The sequence below is a fragment of the Poecilia formosa genome, unplaced genomic scaffold, assembly GCF_000485575.1.
Source record: "Poecilia formosa unplaced genomic scaffold, Poecilia_formosa-5.1.2 Scaffold116, whole genome shotgun sequence".
NCBI lineage: Eukaryota > Metazoa > Chordata > Actinopteri > Cyprinodontiformes > Poeciliidae > Poecilia > Poecilia formosa.
Window position 1 is genome coordinate 953809 of NW_006800055.1, and position 5895 is coordinate 959703.

The window sequence follows — 5895 nt, forward strand, 5'->3', positions numbered from 1 at the left end:
CAGTAAATTCAAATATTGTTTAATTTGTTTGGGAAAGAAAACAAGCAGACAAAAAAAAAAACCCTGACTGAGAAGATATCTTTAATTTAAATGACCATTAATTAATTAATTAATTGCATCTACCAGTTATTATGAGTGTTTTGTAATGTGATAAAGTGACAAAGTGAAGATAGAAATATTCAGAAATGACCTTAATGTGTTTGTGGTCTTCTGCCCTGTAAATAACTTGTAAAATAAGAATATTCACACACCGAAACAAAAGGTTTAATGAAACAAAATAGGGATTTTAATTTCAGCCATTGATAGATCAATAGCTTGATAAATCGATCGATAGCCAACTGGCAAGCTAGCTCGATAGCTCGGCACTGTTATCCATACAAGTGGCTTTTCTTTCTCCATATTTATGTAAATTTTTATGTTGTATTTTATGAAAATAACTAAACAAGTATAAGCAGAAATGTCTATATAATATTTATTGTGACATCAAGCTATAAAACAAACATCTTTCTTTAAAAATGTTTTAATGAAACATTAAACAGACAGAAGATTAAACATTTTATTTTATTGAAGTGAGCAGCAGCAATATTCCTTTACTGCAGTGAGCCACATATTTATGTGATTAAATTGTTGTAAACTTTTACTGGCAGGTGGGCAGGATCATCTCTCCATCATTACACTGAACACGCATCGGCGTTGTGCCAACAGGTCTTTTTCCCATTTCACACCTGAACATAATGTGATTCCCATGTGGCGCCAACATCGTAGCTACTGAACCAAAGAAATGCTGAACGCTGTGTTCATTCAGTAATTGCTCAGTCACAGTGCAGGGTTCCGAAAAACAAACAAAAACATGAGAATAAACAAAATCATAAAGCCTAAGTCAAAACAAATAATGTATTTAAATATTTATATATAATGTCGTGAAGACCATATTCTGTTTCAACACACTATAAAATCAGACTTTATGTTACTTTTTACATCTTGCTCCTTTTCTGGTTAGTCATACTTTTTAACTATGTTGTTGTTACTTTTTTCTTCGCTGAGCTTTCAGTTATACAGCTGCATTTTTAAAAGAAGCAATCTGTTATCTTTTATTTCATATTGTTTCACATTTTGATGTAACAAAGATAATAATAACCAGGTATTAGATTTAACCTTCAAAATTGATGACTTGTAGATTTTTTTTTAGTGGCTGAGAAATAAAGCCTTTTGTTAAAATATACATTCTGAGATTTTAAAAATAAATTTTGTTTGTTGGAACTATTGCAAAATGATTTATTTTGGACACATTTAGAAATACTTTCACAAAAAATATACTTTTACAGAGGTTTTCCTTATTCTTATTCTACTAAGGTATATAAAATACATTTGATCATGATTTTAAATGCCTAATAAGATTTTTTTCTGCATATTTTCATGATGTTTTGTAAATGCTGGCCATGTAACAATAATAATTATTCATTTATAATATTTTAAGCTTCTTTAAAAGTTTCTGGAATAAAAAGATAAATATCTAGTTTGATATTGATAATCGGTTTGTTGTTATTGGTCTCAACTGGAAGAATCATGAGCAGCATTGGTTTCATAGTAAATAACTAGAACAGCAGAAAAATCACAGTTTGCGAAATTAAATGTTAAAATTTAACTTACTGAGGCATCTGATGTCTCCTTTCCATACTCCGTTGTCACAGGTTTTAAATGGGCCACCAGCCATAGTGTACGTACAGTGGCGCAACTGCACATTATTCTGGTGGATGCGAAAACATAAATCTGAAGGACCTAAAAGAAAGGGAGCAATGAGGAAAACGTAGTTTAGTGCATCTGGTATTAAAATGTTCTATTCTTTGCATCTTTTCTAAGATTTTATTCAGCTGTTTGGCCACTCCACTCTCCATTTCCCAGACAGCTACTTGCTGGACTCTCTTGGATGAAGTGTGACAACAAGCAAATGATAATTTATCTCCTTTGCTTAGAGCGTTGCCTTGTACAGAGGAAGTGATCTGAACAGTTTCTGGTAAATTTAGTATTAAGCATTTTCCTGTTGAAGAATAGATTGTTACAATGTAAAGAACAACTTTAGTGAAATTAAACAATGTATAGATTTGCTAACCATCCATTTTAACAGTTAAGTCTGTTTTAGGTTAACTTAAACTTAAATGACACTTTAAAGTCATTATCAATAATTATTTATATTAAAACAATGAGAGGCTAATGAGGCAGATTGTTGGCTAATAATTAATATTAGTCAAAACAACGAGATAAAATATAAAATTTGAAACTCATGTGACCCAGGATGATATGTGTAGATGTTGCTTTATCCATCCATCCACTTTCTAACACCTTTTCTGACCCCTTAGTGGGGTGGGGAGGTGCTGGTGCCCATCTCCAGCTAACGTTCCAGGCGAGAGGCGGGGTCACCCTGGACAGGTTGGCAGTCTGTCACAGGGCAACACAGAGACACACAGAACAAACAACCATGCATACACACACACACTCACACCTAGGGGGAATTTTGGGGAGGCGAATTAAATTGACAGTCATGTTTTTGGACTGTAGGAGGAAAACCCACGCATGCACAGGGAGAACATGCAAACTCCATGCAGAAAGACAGGGGATCGAACCTTCCTGCTGCAAGGCAACAGCTCTACCAACTGCGCCACTGTGCAGCCCCTATGTTGCTTTATAGTGGAGTAATTTAAACAAAATCATCTCTTAAAAGCTGCATTTTGTTTTCACTCAGATCATTTTTGTCTTAAAGTATTAAAATTAGTTTGAACTGAGAAATTGAAGTCAATCAAAAGAGGGAAAAGTTGGACTGAAGCACTTTTACATCACTTCAGATGAACGCACCGGAGCATGATGGGAAGGAAGCGTTCCATTGGCCGGTTGGTAAACATTAAATTTCCTCTGAGCCGTTCAGCTCATATCCAGCACCACAGAGAAAACGCAGCTTGTGTCCAGCTTTGATTGCTTCACAAGTTGATGTCATTCCAGCGACATACAGATGAGGGTGCAGCACGCCGGTTTCACAAGTTTTCACTGAAAATAAGGCAGGGAGTTAATAAAAAAAACATGTTTGGAATTTAAATGAAAAAATAAGGAAACTTCCAAATATCAGGGTCAATTGGATCTGGGTCAGTTAGCAGAGTCGACATTTTGTGTAAGGCTACCTCCATTTTAATACTAAGAGACCAAATTTTTAAGACCAAAAAGTTTATCTCACAATTTAGGGGGAATTACATAAATGTTTTAGTAAATAATTTTTACCACAAATTTAAATAGCAGTGTGTTTCTATTGGATATGCTTCTGATCAGGCCTGTTGACCTGAAAAAGTCTGATAAAAATGAACTTGAAACAACAAATAATAATTATCATTTATCTATTGGGATCCCAATAGAGCTCAAAAAACACACAAAGAAAAAGACATCTTTAATAATGTTCTGTAACTGCTAACACATACCAAGTTTTAATCTGAGTCCAGCATTAATCTTTAAAAGCAGTTAAAAACAGTGAGGTTTTATATATGATCAGACCAAAAAAATTAAATAAAACCCAATCAGGACAACAGCAAAATAAGAATATTCTGTCACAAAGTAAAAGAGAGAATCATAAGACACACATATAATTTATTTTATTGTCAGCTATTTTTTAAATTCCAGAAATAATGTATATGTAAACATCCAAATTAATAATACAATTTTCTTAAGGAAATAAAACATGACTTTTTTTTGTGTTTTTTCTGTACCTGTGATTTTAATAAACAAGTAAAAAACAGTTTCTTACCATTCTGTGACCAGGAAAATGTAAAGTTTACAAAAACCTGGATAACCAGGAAGATAAACCACAGAGGTTTCATTGCCTGCTGAAGTGAGGTTTTCTGAGAAGTTTACTCATTAGCTCCACTGTGTTTTCTGTTGGAGCAAATAAAGGGTCAGACATGGACAGCCCAGACTTATGTCAGCTGTTTGTTTTTTTTTCCAATGTGTACCCACCTACGGATGACCAAAACTGACATAATTAAAAAAGAAAGAGTAAAAACATAGAGATTAATACACTTAAAATGCAAAAAATTATGAAAACAAGAAGGTTTTTGCTTTTAGTGATAGAAGCATTTATGTTTTTATTTAATGAGGAAGTTTGTGCTTGATTTATAGCACAATCAAGTAACTATGTTGCCTTCAATTATAAAAATGCTATATATATAAAATATGACTTAAAATAAATTACTTTGTGATTTAGCGCCTTGAAATTGGGCCTCTGTCTCTTTAAGAAACTTCTGCTGTTTCTGAAGCTCCACCTTCAGAAATGTATTTTTTTCCAACATTCCTCTTTGGTCACCCAAGTCACCACCGGGTGCCTCATTCATGGATAATCAACAATGTTGACGGAGGAAAAACTTGTGCTGTGTTCCAGTTTTACCTGGGAAGCTCAAAGTTGGAGTTGGGTTTAACATCAGACCTGAGGTAATGGTGTTCTAGTAAAGAAATTGGAATTTCAACATGGCAACATCCATAAACATTGTATAGATACAGATCTGGCAAACATAATTTTAAGTTCTACTTTCCATAAGCAAACATCATTTTTAATTTGTTCACTGCATCTAATGTTTATTTTAGACACTTTTTCATGTGTTTTCACCACACACTACCATTGTCGATGCGAGGAGCGGCCATATTGAACAGGGCGTCGGAGAGGTAGTTGGAGTTGCCTCTTTTTCTGTTGCTGTCAGTAACTGTGGGGCAGTTTGATCTGCTAGAGTAAGTAGAGCTAAACTTTATGCATCGCTGACCTACCAAGCTATTTCTAGCTCCCTGCTGTGTTGTTAGCTGCACAGAGAGCATTATCCAGAAAAGATAACTGATGCTTAAGGATAAACCAATGGGTGTGCTGGTCCCAAACACCGACGCTGATTGACAGATAAAGTTGTTCTCCTGAAAGGTTCCTCTATAAAATAAATAGGGTGTTACTGAACAAAACCATATAAAATAAAAGGTGGCTTTGAAAAACAAAAAGGACGATTTGGAATAAAAACAGCAGGAATTAAAGAAAAGTTGCACAATAACTGCTATGATAGAGAAAATAATTCACAGTAAAATGGTTTATTTTAATAAGCACATTTTAAAAAAGGAATATTTCACAATAATGAGCAAATAATTTAATATTCGTTCAGTTATTTCACAATTTCATTGTCATATATATTTATCTGTTATTTATTAATGTAGTTTCTCATTTTACAATGTAATATTTATTTAATTTTGAGCATAGTAGTTGTAAGCAATTTACATATTTTTGTGATTACATGTCTATATTTAGCTCCCTGAAAACTTTTACCGACAGGTGGGCAGGGTCATCAGACCATCATTACACTGAACACGCAACGGCACAACGCCATCATGTCTTTTACCCCTAACACAAACAAATGTAAGGTGATCCAGATGTAGTGCATACAACTTAGTTTCACTGCCAAGTCTAAACCGAAGACCATGGTTACTCAGTAATTCCTCGTTCACAGTGCAGGGTCCTGAAAAACAAAAAACGGTAAAATATAATTAACTTTGTTTCATAAACTAATAAAATACATACTTGCCAATATTTGTACATTTCCTCTTAAATATTTATCAAATGTTGTGAGGAGCATATTCTGTTTCTAAGCTGAAGTCACAGCTAAATAAGCCTCTGCATCTTATTTTTTTACATTTTGCTTCTTTTCTGTTTAATCATGAATCACAATATCTACAAAATGTTCCAACCTTTTTCACGTTATTAAAACCATACAAGCAGAATTCTTTCTGAAAAGTTTTTACTAACAAAACATTTGTTTTTGTTAGTGAAAACAAACATTTAAGTTTATATCATTTGTTTGTATCAGATAAACAAAATTTCTAGAAATATAA

At 33.5% G+C, this 5895-nt stretch overlaps 1 protein-coding gene across 1 annotated transcript in view; it reads right to left on the bottom strand.

The window, feature by feature from the left end:
• The window catches only part of LOC103143879 (complement factor H-like), a 24142-nt gene that overhangs the window by 10180 nt on the left and 8067 nt on the right, over positions 1-5895 (bottom strand). The window lies entirely within an intron of this gene.